Source organism: Pan troglodytes, chromosome 6 (genome assembly GCF_028858775.2).
Source record: "Pan troglodytes isolate AG18354 chromosome 6, NHGRI_mPanTro3-v2.0_pri, whole genome shotgun sequence".
Taxonomy (NCBI): domain Eukaryota; kingdom Metazoa; phylum Chordata; class Mammalia; order Primates; family Hominidae; genus Pan; species Pan troglodytes.
The window spans coordinates 87081666-87101518 of record NC_072404.2 but is presented as its reverse complement, the minus strand read 5'-3'; the positions used below and the strand labels follow the sequence as shown (position 1 = coordinate 87101518).

General features: G+C 39.4%; 1 protein-coding gene and 1 pseudogene across 1 annotated transcript in view; both read right to left on the bottom strand.

Annotated features, from left to right (window-relative positions):
* RSBN1L (round spermatid basic protein 1 like) overlaps window positions 1–19853 on the bottom strand; it is a 96979-nt gene that overhangs the window by 47511 nt on the left and 29615 nt on the right. The window lies entirely within an intron of this gene.
* On the bottom strand, window positions 13649–15013 carry LOC104007305 (farnesyl pyrophosphate synthase-like; annotated as a pseudogene).

Genomic DNA, 19853 nt, shown 5'->3' with positions numbered 1-19853 from the left:
TCTGAATTGGTAAACAATTTTATTAATTTTAATGATATATTTTGCTTAACCCAATGGGTCCAACACATTATAATTTCAACATGGAACTGATATTTTTAAATGATGAGATATTTTACATTTTTTCATAAGATTTCAAAATCTAACATATATTTTACATTTATGACACATCTCAATTTGAAACTAGCTTCACTTTAAGTGTTGAACAGTCACATAAAACTAGTGGCTACCATACTGAATAGCACAGGTCTAGACTACTTAAATAAATTTTCAAAAAATTAAATTCATGTGCTAATAAACATTTTTAAACTTCACTCATTAATAATATACAAATTAAAAGACATTACTTTCACCTATAACACTGACAAAGTGTTTTTTGTTTTTTTTTTTTCAAGTGATAACACTCCAAGCATACGAAAGTACAGCAAACAGGAATTCATTGACTCAACAAATACACAGTCTGAGTACAAGAAAAAGATTAGGGATACAGGGGTGAATAAACGAGATAAACTCCTTATCTGTTCACATATAACTTAACTTCTGAATTAGATTACAGTGTTCCCACACTTCTGATTGGTTTGCTACTCTTACTTTCTGATGTTAAAGTCCTTGAAATCCTGTCATAGGCTGCTGTCTAGCTATAAAATGTTACTCCAGGCCAGGCGCGGTGGCTCACGTCTATAATCCCAGCACTTTGGGAAGCCAAAGTGGGCAGATCACCCGAGGTCAGGAGTTCAAGACAAGCCTGGTCAACGTGACAAAACCCCGTCTCTACTAAAAATACAAAAATTAGCCGGATGTGGTGGTGCATGCCTGTAATCCCAGCTACTTGGGAGACTGAGGTAGAAGAATCGCTTGAACCCGGGAGGTGGAGGTTCCAGGCTGGGTGGCAGAGTGAGATTACATCTTGGAAAAAAAAAAAATGTTACTCCAAGTAGCTGGAGCTTAGAGACATTATATAATATTTCCTAAGTAACTGAACTTTTAACAAAATGAACTATTTATATATCATTTAAAATTACAACTGAAAAAAAGTCACCTAAAATGTCTCCACATTTCTTTTTCCAATAATTCAATTTAATCTTATCAACTTAAACGTATTATTTTAGTAACTATTAAATTTTATTAAAGTAGAATATTAATGTAATAAAATGAAGATACTTGTGAAACGGCACCACAGAATCCTTCTGTGTTCCCTTCCAGTCTTTGTATAGCACCCCTAAAGGTACTCAGGATGCTGACTTGTAATCATACAGGTTAAAATAACCATAAACTTTTTTTTCTTTTTTTGAGACAAAGTCTTGCTCTGTGGCCCAGGCTGGAGTGCAGTGGCACGATCTCAGCTTACTGCAACCTCCACCTCCCGGGTTGAAGCAATTCTCCTGCCTCAGCCACCAAGTAAATGGGATTACAGGCACACGCCATCGCACTTGGCTAATTTTTGTATTTTTAGTGGAGATGGGGTTTCGCCATGTTGGCCAGGCTGGTCTCGAACTCCTAACCTCAAGTGATCTGCACGCCTTGGCATCCCAAAGTGCTGGGATTACAGGCGTGAGCCACCACACCCAGCCAACAACTATAAACTTTTAATAGCATATATTCACTATATAAGCCTACCACAATCACAAAACATAAATATTTTTCAGAATAAAATTAAACTAGCTTCTAGGGAAATAAAACTATCATACACTATGACTCAATTATTTTTAAACTTTAGAAATATACATACATTCCAAAAACAAACTGAAAGATAACCCAAATTATTAAAAGCCATTATTTAAAATTATTTATTTAATTAAATATTTAACATATTGAATATATTTAATTTATTTAACATTTAAAATTCCACTATTTAAGGTGGAAAGTTTCTAAGTTTCTGCAATGGGCACATATTAATTTCATAACACAGGAAAAGGAATCTTAGAATATGCACTCGGGTATGATATTAAATAATTCAAGTACAGTTGAAGGTATGAAGTTATTATGTGAAAAACATCTATAGAAACAAAAACAATGGCAAAGCCAAGACAGGAGAGTTATAGACAACGTAATTGCAGTTACCCCTCCTGATATCAAAACATCCTCAGCAAACACAAATAATCCCATCTATACATAAACAAAGGGCATTTTTTTGTGACATCACTTCTGTCCTTAACCCACACATCTGTCTTGCTCTCACCTCTCAGCCTTTCAACCTACCTTTCACCCTTCTTACAATTTTTCCACTTTTTGGTAGAGCCTATCCTTTTTCAAAATCCAATCTTTTTTTCTTTATTTTTTCTTTAATAGAGACAGGGTCTCACTATGTTGCTGAGGTTGGTCTCGAACTCCTGGGTTCAAGCAATCCTCCTGCCTCAGCCCCTCAAAATGCTCAGATTGCAGGCATAAGCCACCACGCCCAGCCCAAAATCCAACCTTAAATGCCTCCATTAAACTTCCTGTAGTCATGTTACATGGCAGAGCTATGATAAAGTGAGATACCTACAAACTCAGGAGACCTAGGTTCAAGATTATGCTCTACAACCTAGATAACTGACAAACTTTCAGATCTCCAGTTGCAGCTGTAAAATGGAGTTTGTGTAAAGATTAAATAGAAAATACATACCGAAGCAGTTTGTAAAGATAAAAGCCTTCCAAATGTAGAATAATATCTATTTACCTATAATATTGGTATCCATAATCCCAAAGAAAGAAATTTTGGCCATAATTCAGACCACTGTATATAAAATCAAATCTGCCACTAATGTATCGTAGTATGTTCCTTTTAAAAAGCCACTTCTAGGCTGGGTGTGGTGGCTCACGCCTGTAATCCCAGCACTTTGGGAGGGCAAGGCAGGTGGATTGTCTGAGGTCAGGAGTTCGAGACCAACCTGGCCAACACAGTGAAACCCCATCTCTACTAAAAATATAAAAAATTAGCTGGGCATGGTGGCGGGTGCCTTTAATCCCCGCTACTTGGGAGGCTGAGGCAGGAGAATCACTGGAACCCAGGAGGCGGAGGTTGCAGTGAACTAAGATGGCGCCACTGCACTCCAGCCTGGGCAACAGAGTGAGACTCAGTCTCAAAGAAAAAATGAAAAAGAAAAAGCCACTTCTAGATCTTTACATACAGAAGTGATGGAAAACAGTGCCGTGGCATCACTGTTTACTATAATACATTACTCCTAACAAGACTAGAATTCTTATTCAGTTTTTATTCATTTATTTCTGTGACCAATAATTTGTATGGTTTTATCCTTCACAGTTTAATCTCAGGCTTGGGAAAAATTCATAACTGATCTTCTCATCATAATTCTCAGAATAAAAGTAAGAATTCTAACACCATAAAAGCAAGAAATTCTCTGAAAAGTCAAACTAAATATAAGGATTACACATTTTATTTAAAAATAAAAAGAGAAATCATGACAATGTATTATGGGCAAAAGAATACACAAACAGATCAATGGAACAAAATAGGGAGTCCAGAAACAGATCCACTTAAATACAATCAACTGATCTTGATGGAGATAGAAGTCTTTCCAACAAACGGTACTGGAACAACTGGATATCCACATACCAAAAAAAAAAAAGTCTAAACTAGGAGAAGTGGTATGTGCTAGAAAATAACACAGAAGAAAATCTAGATGACCAGGGATTTTGGCAATGACTTTTTAGATTCAGCACCAAAGGCACAATAGATTAAAAAAAAGAACTGATAAAGCTGGATTTCATTAAAATTAAAATTTTCTGTTCTGCAGAAGACACAGTCAAGAGACTAAAAAGAAGCCACAGACTATAAGAAAATACTTGGTAAAGATGTATCCAATAAAGGGTTATTATTATCCAAAAAAAGGTAACTCTTTAAACTCAATAATAAGAAAACAAACAATTAAAAATGGACCAGGCTGGGCACAGTAGCTCAAGCCTGTAATACCAGCACTTTGGAAGGCTGAGGCAGGCGGACTGCTAGAGCCCAGGAGTTCAAGACCAGCCTGGGCAACATGATGAAACCCTGTCTCTACTAAAAGTACAAAAATTAGCTGGGCACGGTGGTGCGTGCCTGTAGTCCCAGCTACTCGGGAGGTTGAGGTGGGAGTTTTAGGTGAGAGGTTGAGATGGATCACTTGAGTCCGGGAGACAGAGGTTGCAGGGAGCAGAGATCGTGCCACTGCACTCAAGCCTGGATGAACGAGTGAGACCCTGCCTCAAAAAAAACAAACAAACCAAAAAAAACACTAAAGACCTTAAGAGACACCTCACCAAAGAAGATATACAGATGGCAAATAAGCATGGGACAAGATACTCCACACCTGATGTCATCAAGGAAACACAAATAAAAACAAAAATGAGATACCACTACACACCTATTAGAATGACCAAAATCCAGAACACTGACAACACCAAATGCTGACAGAAATACAGAGCAAAAGGAACTCTCATCTGCTGCTGGTGGGAATGTAAAATGGTACAGCCACTCTGGAAGGCTGGTTAGCAGTTTATTACAAAACTAAATATACTCTTATCATATGTTCCAGCAATCACAGTCTATGGTATTTATCTAAAGGAGCTGAAAACTTATGTCTACACAAAAATCTGTACCACAACATTTACAGCAGGTTTACTCATAACTGGCAAAACTTGGGAACAACCATGATGTCCTTTAGGTAGCACATTCAGACAATGGAATATTCTTCAGCACTAAAAAGAAGTGAGCTATCAAGCCATGCAAAGACATGGAGGAAATGTAAATGCATACTAAGTAAAAGCAGTGTGAAAAGGCTACATAACGTATGCTTCTAACCATATGACGCTGTGGAAAAGGCAAAACTACGGAGACTTTAAATAAAAAGATCAGTGGTTGCCAGGGTATAGTGGGGAGGAGGGATGAATAGGCAGAGCACAAAGGATTTTTAAGACAATTAAAATACTCTGTGGTGTATGGTGGATACATGTCATTATACGTTTGTCCAAACCCATGAAAATTTATAACACCAAGAGTGACTCCTAATGTAAACGATAGACTTTGGGTGGTAATGATGTGTTAATGCAGGTTCATCAGTTGGAACAAATGTACCACTCTGATAGGGGATGTTAATAATGGGGAAGGCTATGCATGTGTCGGGGGAGAGGATATATGAGAAGTCTGTAGCTTCTGCTCAATTTTGCTGTGAACCAAAAGCTGCCCTAAAACATGAGGTCAACTTTTTAAAGCATAAATAAGTAAATACAAAGGGGAGTGGGAGAAACAGATGCAAACAGACCTATGATACAGTTTAAACCCAAACAGCCAAAGGAATCTAAGAACGGAAGAAAGAAGGAATATATGACTAAGTTACTATCAACCCAGAACAAAAAAGATATCATATATGTGGGAAAATGAACATGGGCTAAACACACACTTTTTAAACACATATAAAGTATGTGTTTAGCCCACACATAAAGATTAAGATATAAAAAAGAAACTCATTAAAATAATTGTTTTGAGACAGGGTTTTGCTCTGTCACATGGGCTGGAGTGCAGTGGCATGACCACAGCTCACTGCAGCCTTGACTTCCCAGGCTCAAGCGATCCTCCTACCTAAGCCCCTCAAGTAGCTGGGACCACAGGTGTACACCATCACACCCAGCTAATTTTTTAATTTTCTGTAGAGACAGGGTCTCACTATGTTGCCCAGGCTAGTCTCAAACTCCTGTGCTCAAACACTCCACCTACCCTCAGCCTCCCAAAGTGCTGGGATTACAGTGGTGAGCCACTGCGCCCAGCCTAAAATAATTTTAAACAAAATACAAATGGGATCTTCAGAAATACGGTGAACTTATGATTTAGCAGTATAAGCCACATATGCTTCAGTGTAATATGTATCTCATTCACCCAATATACTTCTATTAAGCATGTATGGATTTAGGAAATAAAGATGAATACTGCACTAAGAATCTTACAGTCAACAAATGCCAGTTGATTCTTATTCTAACTACCACTTTGGAACACCTGTTCTTAGTAACAAAATAATCTCATCTGGTTTCAATAAAATTCACTAGTCTCCACCATTATTAAAGTCATGAGGGCTCCCAAGGTGAGTCAGTAGTGGACACTGCCTTCATTTCTGTTCTGACCTTGCAGCTATGGGGCCCCCAGAAACCTTGGAGAAATTCTTGTTCACCACCTCCTTCCAACTGCAGCCATACAGACCTCAAAATTAGGGCAGAAAATCAGACTCAAGAAAGCTAATAACTCTTACATGGAATAAATAAAAAGAATTCCACACATAAAAACACCACAATGGAAGCTGCAAAACAGCTAAAGACAAAGAGGAGACTATAAAAGAAGCGGAAGGAAAAAACAGACTACAGCAAGAGTCTACTGACTTCTCAACAGCCATAAGCCAGCAAAATATTTTCAATATGTTAAAAAATAAATAAATAAGGACAGTGGCATCATCAAATGGCAGAGCAGAAGCCATCTGGCTTCACTCTTCCCCACAGAAAACCAAAAACAAATATCCAGGATCAAGACTATCGTTAGCAATATCCCAGAACTCAAACCTGAGGTACAGATAATCTCCAGGGTCACAGGGAAATTTAAAACTCCAAACAGATGGTAAGAGAAACCGACTTCTGTGATTCCCCTCCCCAAATATGCGAGGCACCCCATGGAAAAATCCCCCAAGACTAACAGTTTTACATTAGAAAAAGTAAGAATGAGGCAGACAGCCAGCTTCTTCACCATCTTGTGTTCTCCTGCAGGAAAACAATTTCTGCCTTAATCCGCAAGAAGCACTGCAAGTGCCTTTAGGGAGAAAAAGCCCTGAAGGCAGCTAGAGACAGCCCAGGAAACTGCTGTTTATCTCTGCCAAAAATGATGCCAAATCAGGGTGGCTGTTGAGCAGCGCCACACCATAGGAGGCAAGCTCCACGGGTCTTCTGGGCGTGAACCTATAGCCAGCCCTCGCACACAGCCGGAATATCCTCTTTAGGACCAACCCCCGCCACCCCACCCCACTGCCCGCGGCGCCCCCACCCCGCCATTGGGGATAGGCAGTCCTCTGAATATTTGCCCCAGATGAGGCAAACTTGGGCTTACTGCTCCATCTAGTGCTCAAAAGGAAGGCAGCAATATGGAATTAAGGGGATTCGACAGGCAACCGCACAAAACCACCAGGCAAATATACTCTGTAAGGACCAAAACCAGCCAGACGCCAGACACTGAAGACCAGAATACATAACTAATCCTTCAATGCAAAGCCACAGACATAAGACCACAAGACACAACAGCAAACAGGCAGCCATCACCTCCCCAGACAAAGCAAGAAGCCAGTGACCAACCCTAACAAAACAGTGACATGTGAACTCTCAGTTCAAAACTTCAAAATAGCAGTTTTAAGGAAACTCAGACAACTCCGAGACAACACAGAAAAGCAATTTAGGAATTTATCAGAGAAATTTCACAAAGACATTGAAATAATGAAAAAAATCAAAAAGAAATCCTGGAACTGAGAAATACATTTGCTGCAATGAAAAATGCACTTAGAGGCTCTCAACAGTAGAAAGAATAAAGCAGAAGAATCAGTGAACTCAAAGACGAATTATTTGAAAATACACAAAAGAGAAAAAAGAAAAAAGAATGAAAAGGAGCAAAGCATGACTACAAGATATAGTGAATAACCTCAAAACAAACGTTAAGAGTAGTTTCCAGAAGTGGAGAAAGAAGGGACAGTAAGCTTGTTTTAAAAAAAATCCTTTTCAATTGTGTTTGCAGCCACCACCACATCGCTGTCACTCTCTAAGGACAGCACCACCTCCAGCTCACTGAGCTCCAGCCTAACGAGAAGGTGGGTAAGTAAGGAGGTCTCTATACCATAGTTCCTACAAAACTGACTGCCCGCAAATCGACCAGTGTAGTAAAGCAGCCAGAAGGCCGCTCACAAAAGTGTGCCCTCTACTGGAAGGGTGAAGACACATCATAACAGGCCTGGTATTCCATGAAACTACAGGTTATCAGAAGTCCACTGAATCACTGACTCGCAAACTTCCCTTCCAGTGTCTGGTGCAACAAATTGCTCAGGGCTTTAAAACACATCTATGCTTCTAGAGTGCAGTTATTGGTGCTTTGCAGGAGGCAAGTGAGGCTTAACTGGTTGGCCATTTTTGAGACACCAACCTGTGTGCTATCCATGCAAAACGTGTAACAATTATGCCAAAAGGGCTGGGCGTGGTGGCTCATGCCTGTAATCCCAGCACTTTGGGAGGCCAAGGCGGGCAGATTATCTGAGGTCAGGAGTTCGAGACCAGCCTGGCAAACGTGGTGAAATCCTGTTTCTACTAAAAATGCAAAAAATTAGCCAAGCATGGTGGCACGTGCCTGTAATCCCTGCTACTCAGGAGGCTGAGGCAGGAGAATCGCCTGAACCTGGGAGTCGGAGGTTGCATTGGGCTGCAATCACACCACTGCACTCCGGCTTGGGCAACAAGAGCAAAATTCCATTTCAAAAAAAAAAAAAAAAAATTATGCCAAAAGACATCCAGCTAGCACACCGCTAATACGTGGATGTATTATCCTTTTTCACACTGCTATAAAGAACTACCTGAGATAGAAAAAAGGTTTAATTGACTCACAGTTCTGCATGGCTTGAAAGGCCTCAGGAAACCTACTATCATGGGGGAAGGAGGAGAAGCAAGCACTTTCTTCACAAGGTGGTAGGAGAGAGAGAGTGAGGGGGGAACGGCCAGACACTTTTAAACCATCAGATCTCATAAGAATTCACTCACTATCGCAAGAACAGCATGGGGGAAAACTGCCCCTGTGATCCAATCACCTCCCACCAGGTTCCTCCCTCAACAGGTATGGATTACAGTTCAAGATGAGATGTGGGTGGGGACACAGAGCCAAACCATATTAGTGGAGAATATGCTTGAGAATCCAGTATGATGAGAAACATTTCATTCTTCAAAAAAGAAAAAAAATTATCTTCTTCCTGTTATTGGTAGTTCTGAACGTTAGATTTTTTTCCCCCATGGGGTCAAAAGGTGCCTAAGTATATGATTGTGAATGGAAAAACAGGTGACAGAAATCACACATTGGCAGTTTTTACATTTTCATTTGTGTGTGAATTTTTAATATAAATGCAGGGATGTAAAGCATTAATGCAAGTCAAAATGTTTCAGTGAACAAGTTTCAGCAGTTCAACTTTATAATAATTATAAAGAAATCTGTTAAATTTTTCTGGAAAAAAAAAATAGAACATAATCCCAGAAAACCTTCCAACCCTGGAGAAAGATACGTGTCCAGACACAGGAAGGTCAGAGATCACCAAACATATTCAACCAAAATAAGACTACCCCAAGGCATATCAAATTCTCAGAGAAAAAGGACAAAGATAGGATTTTAAAAAGCAGTAAGTGAAAAGAAGCAAATATCATATAAAGAGCTCCAATTAGCCTGACAATAAACTTCTCAGCAACTATACATGGAGGAAGTAGGACAACATATTCAGAAGCTCTTCAATCTGAAACAAAGGGGTGCTAACATACAAAAAAATTTGAAGGTACAAAACTCATGGGTAAAAGTACATAAATTCAAAATACTCCAACACTGTAACTGTGGTGTATAATCCACTCATATTTCTACCATGAAGTATAATAGGTAAATTGGCTGGGCACAGTAGCTTACACCTGTAACCCCAGCACTTGGGAAGGTGGAAGTGGGCGGACTGCTTGAGGTCAGGAGTTCCAGACCATCCTGGCCAACATGGTGAAACCCCATCTTTACTAAAAATACAAAAACTAGCAGGGCACAGTGACGCATGCCTGTAATCCCAGCTACTTGGGAGGCTGAGGCAGGAGAATCACTTGAACCCAGGAGATGGAGGTTGCAGTGAGCAGAGATCGCACCACTGCACTCCAGCCCAGGCAACAGAGTGGGTGAGACTCCATCTCAAAAAAAAAAAAGATATATCTATCAGAAATAACCACGGCACGCAACCTGTTAAGAGATGGGAAATATGAAAAGATCGACATTAAGAGAAGAAAAAGTCAAAATGTGATGGAAACTGATGTAAAGAGTTTTTTTGTTTGTTTGTTTAAGTTTTTCCTTGGTTTCTTACTGATCAAAAGAAAGAAATGTTTCTAAACATTTGTTTAGAACTAAACAGATGTTCAGTTGACATCTGTTTAAAATAACTTGTGGTCGGGCATGGTGGCTCACGCCTGTAATCCTAGCACTTTGGGAGGCCTAGGTGGGCCGATCACCTGAGGTCAGGAGCTCCAGACCAGCCTAACCAACATGAAGAAACCCCATCTCTAGTCAAAATACAAAATTAGCCAGGCGTGGTGGCACATGCCTGTAATACCAGCTACTCAGGAGGCTGAGGCAGGAGAATCACTTGAACTCAGGAGGCAGAGGTTGCGGCGAGCCGAGATCACACCACTGCACTCCAGTCTGGGCAACAAGAGCGAAACTCCATCTCAAAAAAACAAAAACAAACAAACAAAAAAGCCTTGTTATTTCTAGAAGATGTTTTTGCAAGCCCCACAGTAACCACAAAGCAAAAACTTATCATAGATACCCTTAAAAAAAAAAAGGCAATGAATTAAAACATACTACTAGAGAAAAACCACTTAAACACAAAAGGAAAACAGGAAGAGAGGAAAACAACCAGAAAACAAGTCCTTGTCTATTAATAAAAATAATGATAAAAATAGACTAAACTATCCAATTAAAAGACATAAATTGTTGGGAGGCCAAGACGAGTGGAACGCTTGGGCCCAGGAGTTCAAGACCAGCCCGGCAACGTAGCGAGACTCCCATCTCTACAAAAAATACAAAAATTAGCCAGGCCAGGTGGTACAGGCCTGTAGTCCCAGCCACTCGGTAGGCTGAGGTGGGAGGACCACCCGAGCCCCAGAGGCATAGGTTACAGTAAGCCGAGATGGCACCACTGCATTCCTGCCTGAGTGACATGGTGAAACCCCATCTCAAAAAAAAAAAAAAAAAAAAAGAAAGAAAGAAAAGAAAAAACTAGCCAGGCATGGTGGTGTGCACCTGTAGTCCCAGTTACCTGAGAGGCTGAGGTAGGGGGATCACTTGAGCCTGGGAAGTCGGAGCTGCAGTGAGCCATGATCACATCACTGCACTCCAGCCTAGGTGACAGAGACAGACCCTATCTCAAAAAAAGGGGGGCAGGGGGCAGCAAATGATCTAAATAAGGCATTTTTCAAAAAACATACAAATGGCCAACAGGTACATGAAAAAAGAATCAACATCACTAATCATCAGGAAAATGCAAATTAAAACCATGAGATATCGTCTGACCCAAGTTAGAATGGCTTTTATCAAAAAGACAAAAAAAAAAAAAAACAGATGCTGGCAAGGATGCAGAAAAAGGAGAACACTTGTACACTGTTGGTAGAAATGCGAACTAGTACAACCAATATGGAAAACAGTAAGAAGGTTCCTCAAAAAATTAAAAATATAACTACCATATGATCCAGCAATCCTACTGCTGAGAACATACCCAAAATAAAGGAAATCAGTATATCAAAGAGATATCTGCACTTCCATGTTTACTGTACTATTTACAATAGCCAAGATAGAGAATCAACCTAAGGTTTCATCAACAAATGAATGGATAAAAAAATATGGTACATATACACAATGGAATATTATTCAGCCTAAAAAGAGAAGGAAATCTCATCATTTGCAGCAATGTGGATGGAATTGGAAGTCACTATGTTAAATGAAATAAAGCAGGTACAGATTTTCTGCATGTTCTCGCTCATATGTGAGAACTTAAAAAGTGGATCTAATGGAGGTAAAGGGTTGATTAGCGGTTACCAGAGGCTAGGAAAGGCAGGAAGAAGGGAAGGATGAAGACAGGTTGATTAATAGGTACAAAATACAGTTACAAGAGCCACGCTCACGCACATGTAATCCCAGCTACTCAGGAGGCTGATGTATGAGAATCACTAGAGGCCAGGAGTTTGAGAACAGCCTGGGCAACATAATGACATCTGCATCCCTTAAAAAAAAAAATTGTTGTTTTGTTTTTTAATTAGTTGGGCATGACGGCACATGCCTACAGTCCAAACTACCCAGGTGGATCCCTTGAGTCCACGAGTTCAAGGATGAAGCGAGCTATGAACCCTGCACTGCAATTCTAGCTTGGCTGAGAGAGTAAGACCCCATCTCTAAAAAGATAAAAATAAACCCAATGGGAGGCTCACCTGACCCCAGGAATTCGAGGCTGCAGTGAGCTATAGCCATGCCATTACATTCCAGACTGGGTGACAGAGTAAGACCCTATCTCTAAAATAAATATCAAAAAATAAGCCTGAGAAACATAGCAAGATCCTGTCTCTACAAAAACCTTTAAAAAAAAAAATTATCCAGGCATGGTGCTACATACCTGTAGTTCTAGCTATTCAGGGGGCTGCAGTGAGATATGATAGTGTCATGGCACTTCTGCCTGGGTGACAGAGCAAAACCCTATCTCTAAAAGAAAAACTAGAATAAATATGTCAACAACCCATTTATCTGGAATCTTCAGAATTACCTGCCAGATAAGAGAAGATTGCCATTTTTTAACTATTCTCGTGACTTTTTAAAATGTACTACATACTTCCTTGCTTCCTAAAATATATCTTATGACAAAAATTTTAACTCTCATCATTCTCATATTGATGACCTCAAAAATAGAAAAAAATTTTTAAAAATTACTCAAAACTAAAAATTTGTTGAGTCTCATTTCATTTTATTCTATCTTTTAATTCTCAGATGTCATTTATCACTACAGGAAAGAGAGGTAACAGCTCTAACTTTTGGCAATCACATAAAGGACCATTCTTATTTTTTCTGTGCTAAGAAACTAAACAAGGTCCATTAGTACTATACTGTTTAGTAATCATGTTATCTATCTGTATTTCAGGAAATTTCACACTGTATTCAGGTTACAGACATCTGTCTTACCATCCTCCTCCCCACCCACATAAACTCCATCGGAGTAGAGAAGGCTTTCTTTCAATAAATGCTTGTTTTATGCATGAAACAGGTTCTGTGATAAAGTGAGAAATTACTGCGTTATTTTCTACAGTAAATCAATGACTTTCTCTTGCGTAAGGTGCTCTTGGTTCATCTTTGTTAATCCTTCCTTCTTTTCCTTTGCCATGCTACACCAGAGAAGGAAATTCTTAGTCCTTAAAGTCTTCCAAGAATAGTTCCTCAAATTTTGTCCCCTTATCTAACTGGCCTAGTCATTTTTTTACAGTAAGTTCTATGACTGAATGAAACTACTCCTCCCTAACATTAAGGATCCCCAATTTTTCTGGGTGTAAGTATAGGACAAGCAATTTTCCCCAAAAGAGAATGGGTTAATTTCCTTCTTAAGTAGAGCTTTTTTTAAAAAAAATTACAAATACAAATTGTATATATTTATGACGTACATGATGTTTTGATGTATGACTACGTCGTAAAATGGTTAAATCAAGCTATTTAACAAATATATGCATTACTTCACATACTTATCTTTTTGTATATGGTGAGAACACTTAAAATCTACTTAGCAATTTTCACATCTACAACGTATTAACTGTAGTCACCATGATATACAATAGATCTCTTGAACTTATTTCTCCTAACTGAAATTGTGTATCCTTTGAACATCTCCCCAATCCCCCAGCATCTGGTAACCACCATTTTACACTTTTTCTATGAGTTTGACTCATTTATACCTCACATATAAATGAGATCATAAGGCATTTGTCTTTCTGTGTCTGGCTTATTTCATTTAGTACAATATCCTCCAGATTCACCCATGTTGTTGCAAATGAAATGACAGGATTTCTTGTTTTTTTTTGTTTTTTTTTTTTTTGCTTTTGTTTTTAAGGTCACACAATAACTTATTGAGAGCCTCCTCTCCCCGCCCTTGCAGTCTACAGGCCACTTCTTCCGCTCATAGATTTTGTGTGCTAGCCCCTGGAAGATAGCTGGGGGCAGGGGCACCGCGTACTGCCACATGAGACCCATAAGGTGGCTCTGTCTTCCTCAGACTGCAAGAACACAGTGGTAGATCCAGCTCCTCATATAGTGCCTTCACCGGGTCCACCTGTTGGCCTCCTTCTCCCGTAAGTCTCCTGCAGGATCTGATAACTGTTCTGGAGTGGCCTGTTGCAGACACTGAACCATCAGCCAGCTGCATTTGTTGTCCTGGATGTCAGTGCCAACGTTGCCAGTCACACTGGGGTCCCCAAAGAGGTCAAAGTAATCATCTCGAATCTGAAAGAACTCTCCCATCTCCAGCAGGTCTTCCTGGCATTGGTGTGTTCCTTCTTGCCATCAATGCCCACCATATGCATGGCTGCAGCTACAGCAATCGATTGTAGTTGACAATAGATTTGTACCTCTTTTCAGTGACTCTGCCAAGATCCACCCTGCCCTGGGAGGGCTGTGATGAGGCCCAGAGTCTGCCCAATCTCAGTCTGACAGAAACTCTGCAGGAAGAGCTTGATCAGGTTCAGGTAATAGGGCTGCTCCAGGCAACAGAGCATGTATCTCTATTGAACTTATTTCTCTTAACTGAAATTGTGGTAGATACAGCAAGCGGTAGACACATGCTTACAGAAGCATAGCATCATTGATGGCATCCAAATCTACGCCTGGCTTCTGATACCAGCCGATCTGCCCCTGGCAGGTGAATGAGGATGAATCCATGCTGTCATCTGACACCAGGAAGAAAGTCTGCAGTAGTTCCACACACCAGCTCACAGTCAGGGCCCACTCAAGACTATCAGCATCCTGTTTCCCTGGCTCCACCAGCTCCTGGAATGATACCAGCACCATTTAAACCCTGGTGATACTTGCCTCCAATGGCAGTGTACTCCAGGATCTCCTCGAGTTGGGCAATAGCACTCCTGTCTATGGGTGCCCCATCTCATTCTCAGTCAGCTCCCTGACAATCCGGGAGAAGTGCTGAATGAATTCCTGCTTTTCTTGGGCATAAACATCTGAGTTCTGGTCTCCATTCATTCTGAGGGAGGATCAAAGTGCTCTGTTCTTGGATGTGGGTTCCTGCTTGGTGGATTTCCTTCTTTCTTAAGGCTGAATAATACATCCACAGTGTATATATATCAACATTTTCTTTATCCATATATCTCTTGATGGAAACTTAGCTTGACTCCGTATCTTGGCTATTGTGAATAATGCTGTAATGAACATGGGAGCATAGTGATTTCCTTTCTTTTGGGTATATACTCAGCAGTAGGATGGCTGGATCACACGGTAGTTCTATTTTAATTTTCTGAGGAATCCCTATATTGTTTTCCATAGGAGCTGTACTAACTTACATTCCTACTAATAGTGTACAAGGGTTCCCTTTCTCCACATCTTCACCATCTATAGAGCTTTGTTTAAAAAAAAAAAAAAAAAAAAAAAAAAAAGCTCTTACAATACCAAAAAAACTTTAAAAATTAAATTTTAAAAATAGCAAAATAAAAAAAGGAACAAAGGACATAAAACAGCAAGTTTCAAAGAATGTTAATGTTAAAAAAAAAAAGGAAAAAAGTTCAACCTTACCAGTATTCAAAGAGATACAAATTAGAACAGTAGGAAACCATTTTTCACTTATCAAATTGACTATTTAAAAAAAAAAAAAAGAATAACAAATGCTGGCAAAGGTAAAGTGAAATAGGCACTTCTACACAATGAGTGTAAAGACAGTCTTATGGAGGACAATTTAACAATATGTAGAACAAACTTTAAAACAGATCAATCCTGATTCCGTAATTCCACTGCTAGAATTTAATAAAAAGGAGGCAAACCTGCACAAATACAGTTGTCCATCATCCACGGGGGATTAGTTCCAGGACACCCCCATAAATACCTAAATCCATGTACCAAAATTTGTGGATGCTCAAGTCGCTTATATAAAATTATGTAATATTTGCATATATAACCTATGCACATTCTCCCATACTTTAATTCATCTCTAGATTACTTATAATACCTAATATAAGGTAAATACTATGTAAATAGTTGTTAGACTGTATTGTTTACTTTATATCATTTTTATAGTTGTATTGTTATTTTTCACTGCTTTTTCCCAAATATACTTTTGATGGATGGTTGGTTGAATACACAGATGCAGAATCCACGGATGAAGAGGGCCAACTGTACAGCTAGCTATACTATACAAGGGTCCTCATCCCCCATTATTTACAATAGTGAGTAACTGTAAATAACTTTAAAAAAAATTTTCTTTTTTTAGACAGGGTCTCACTCTGTCACCCAGGCTGCAGTACAGTGGCACGAACATGGCTCAGTGCAGTCTTGACTTGCCCAACTCAAGTGATCCTCCCACCTCAGTTTCCCAAGTAGCTGGAACCACAGGCACCCGCCACCATGCCAGGCTAGTTTTTTATATTTTTTGTAGAGATGGGGTTTCACCGTGTTGCCCTGACTGGTCTCGAACTCTGTCCACCTCTGCCTCCCAAAGTGCTGGAATTACAGATGGAGCCATCACATAAGTAATAACTTAAATTTTAATTATGGAGAATTGATTAAAGTTGGGTATACTCATACAATGAAAAATTATGAAGTCATTAATGTTTAAAGTAAGAGTCAAAATCTATAAAAGTATCCCAAGACTATCATATATACATCTGTATGAATACATGTATATACACACATATGTACATATACATCTATGCATATATGTGTTTGCATATATGTATATATACACATACAGCTATCTTAAGGAAAACTGATTAAAAGTTTATAAAAAGAAAAGTCAAACTTCCCACTTCACCCACACCAAATACTGGAGATTATTTCACTCTCATCCCTTAAGGAAAACACTGAACTTCCATTTTTGAAGAAACTAAATAGACTTCAAGCCTCAGGCACCCCAGATAAGGCAAAGGATGTATCTAAAAACATGCTGGCTGTACTTTCCTAAAACGCTTAAACAGAATTACATTTAGAAAGGAGATATGGAAAATTAAAAATACAATAGCAAAACTGAAAAACTTAATTAAAACATTACAATGTAAAGGTGAGATAATCTCCCAAAAAGCTGAACAAAAGGCAAAAAAAGTAGAAAACAGCAAAATAAGGTGACCTAAGAGGATCTATTCAGGAGATCCTATATCAAATTAACTGAAATCTTCGGGGGGGGGGGGGGGGATTCAGAATTTTATAGGGAAGAAAAATATCAAATAAATAATACAATAAATTTTCCCAAAAAAGATCAGTCTCCCGAATGAAAGATTTCATAAGGGATGAGTACAAAGAATGGAATCCACCACCGTGGTCACCTCCTCACACACACACTACACACACAATTATGAAATTTCAGTACACTAGGATAAATAAAAGATCCTAAAACCCTCTAGAGGAAAGTAAAAAATAAACAGATCACATAAAAGATCAGGTAACTATGGAAATGAACTCTTCAACAGTAACAGTACACAGATGCTAAAAAGCAATACAGCAATGCCTTCAAAATTGCGAATGAAAATAATTTTTAACATACAATTTTATAATCTGCCAAACTATCAATCACGTATGCAGGAAGGCATATTCAGACAAGCAAAAATTAAAAAAAAAATTACCACACATGCATGCTGTCACAGGAAGTTATTTGAGGGTGTGCTCAAGTAAATTAAGGAGTAGTAAACAAAGGAAGACAATGTGAGATCGGAGGACCCAGCATAAAAGAGCAGATGAGAATGTATTAAAATAAACACTGTGCAGATGGCTCAGCGGATAACTAGTTCAGGCTGAAGTACAAGAATGGAGCTCTTAAAAACAAGACCTCCAGAAACAAAGGGGGACCTGACAAATTTTCTCTTATCACAGAACACAGAGAATAGAGAGAAAATGAAGCAATGGATACATAAGTAAATGAAAAAGAGAGGCAATTTTTAACTACACAAAAATGAAGAAAGCCATATAAAAGGATCTCTCCCTGATCTGCATTAAACAGCATTTGCAGAGTCATTATAAGCACTGACTATTGTTTTAACTAAGGTATGTGGAATTATTAAAAAGGAAAGAAGCTAGGTTATAAAAGTGGTCATTCTGGCCAGGCTCAGTGGCTTACACCTGTAATCCAAACACTCTGGGAGGCTCAGGCACGAGGTGTACTTGATGCCAGGAGGGTAAGACCAGCCTGGGGAAGAAAGTGAGGCCTTGTCTCTACAGGGGAAAAAAAAAAAATTTGTTTTTTAATTAGCTGAGTAAGGTGGGACAGGCCTGTAGTCCCTGCTACTAACCGAGCCACTGCGCTCTAACCTGGGTGACAAGCGAGTCTGTCTTGAAAAAAATACTAAAAATAAAAATAAATAATAAAAGTGACAATTCTTATCTAAACAAGAATGCACTATATGTCTAAAACTAACTAAAAAAAAGTAGTATGAGCATTTTATTCAGAAACTTGGAATTAAAAGCAGATGGGGGGCTGGGCGTGGTGGCTCACGCCTGTAATCCCAGCACTTCAGGAGGCCGAGACAGACAGATCACCAGAGGTCGGGAGTTCGAGACCAGCCTCACCAACATGGAGAAACCCCGTCTGTACTAAAAATATAAAACTAGTTGGGCGTGGTGGCACATGTGTGTAATCCCAGCTACTCAGGAGGCTGAGGCAGGAGAATAGCTTGAACCCAGGAGGCGGAGGATGCAGTGAGCCGAGAGAGTGCCACTGCACTCCAGCCTGGGCAACAAGAGCGAAACTCCATCTCAAAAAAAAAAAAAAAAAAAAAAAGCAGATGATGGCCAGGCACGGTGGCTCACACCTGTAATCCCAGCACTTTGGGAGGCCAAAGCGGGTGGATCACGAGGTCAAGAGATTGAGACCATCCTGGCCAACATGGTGAAACCCCATCCCTATTACAAATACAAAAATTAGGCCGGGCACAGTGACTCACACCTGTAATCCCAGCATTTTGGGAGGCCAAGGCGGGAGAATCACTTGAACCCAGGAATGTGGAGGTTGCAGTGAGCCGAGATCGCACCACTGCACTCCAGCCTGGGCAACAAGAGCGAGACTCTGCCTCAAAAAAAAAAAAAAAAAAAAAAAATTAGCTGGGTGTGGTGGCACGCGCCTGTAGTCCCAGCTACTAGGGAAGCTGAGGCAAGAGAATCGCTTGAACCTGAGAGGCGGAAGTTGCAGTGAGCCTAGATTGCGCCACTGCACTCCAGCCTGGGCGACACAGCAACGTTCCGTCTCAAAAACAAAAAAAAGTAGATGGGATACTAAACGAGCTGAGGAACACGAAATCAATAGGGAAAGCTAGGGACACTTCTTACTATAAATTTTTTGATATTTTTAAATTAAATTTTGTTTTTAAAATTTACAGTTATTGTCTTCCTCCCCAAAACCCTAAACTCCAGTCTAATCATGAGAACAACATCAGACAAATCCCAGTTGGGAGACGTTCCACAAAATACCTAACTGGTACACCTCAAACAATCAAGGTCATTAAAAGCGATGGAAGTCTGAGATACTGTCTCAGCCAAAAGGAATCTAACAAGACATGATGATTAAATGCAATACAGTATCCTGGATGGGATCCTTGAACAGAAAAAGGATATAAGACAAAATACTAAGGAAATTCTGAATAAAGTATGGACTTTAGTTAATAATAATGCATCACTACTGTTTCTTAACTATGATAAACGTGCTAGAAAAATGTAAGATGTTAATAATGGTGTATGGGAATTCTGTACTACCTTTGCAACTTTTCTGTAAATCTAAAACTACTCTGAAATGAAATGCTTACTAAAAAACTTATAAAGGCAAAACTTAATTAGAAATACAGACAGATACACATGTATATGTATGTGTATATAAATTTAACAATATATAACAGAAGCGCTACAAGACACTGTT